Here is a 433-nt window from a genome sequence, read left to right on the forward strand (position 1 = left end):
TTAAACATTTAAACATTACCAGTCCAAACATTTTTCCCTTTCCCTAAACCATTTTTCCCTGCAATTTGAGCATTTTTCCCTGTCCTTAAAACATTATTCCCTGCAGTGAAAACATTCCTTCCTGCAGATAAAGTGTTTTCCCTGGAAATAAAGCCCTTTTTCCTGGAAATAAAGCCCTTTCCCCTGTAATTAAAACATTTTCCCTGCAGTTAAAGGACTTTTCCTTGCAGTTGGAACACTTTTCCCCATAAATAGAACATTTTTCCCCGTAAATAAAACATTTTTTCCTGCAGATAAAACTTTTTTCCCTGCAATTAGACCATTTTTCCTGGCATTTAAATAATTTTCCCCTGTATTTAAATAATTTTCCCCTGCATTTGAATAAATTCCCCTGTATTTAAATAATTTTCCCCTACATATAAATAATTTTTCC

At 33.3% G+C, this 433-nt stretch overlaps 1 protein-coding gene across 1 annotated transcript in view; it reads left to right on the forward strand.

Moving 5' to 3' along the window:
* EXOC6B (exocyst complex component 6B) overlaps positions 1–433 on the forward strand; it is a 325,352-nt gene that overhangs the window by 194,283 nt on the left and 130,636 nt on the right. The gene's annotated exons all lie outside the window — the stretch shown is intronic.

Source organism: Corapipo altera, unplaced genomic scaffold (genome assembly GCF_003945725.1).
Source record: "Corapipo altera isolate COAL_440 unplaced genomic scaffold, ASM394572v1 295, whole genome shotgun sequence".
In the NCBI taxonomy this organism is placed as follows: domain Eukaryota; kingdom Metazoa; phylum Chordata; class Aves; order Passeriformes; family Pipridae; genus Corapipo; species Corapipo altera.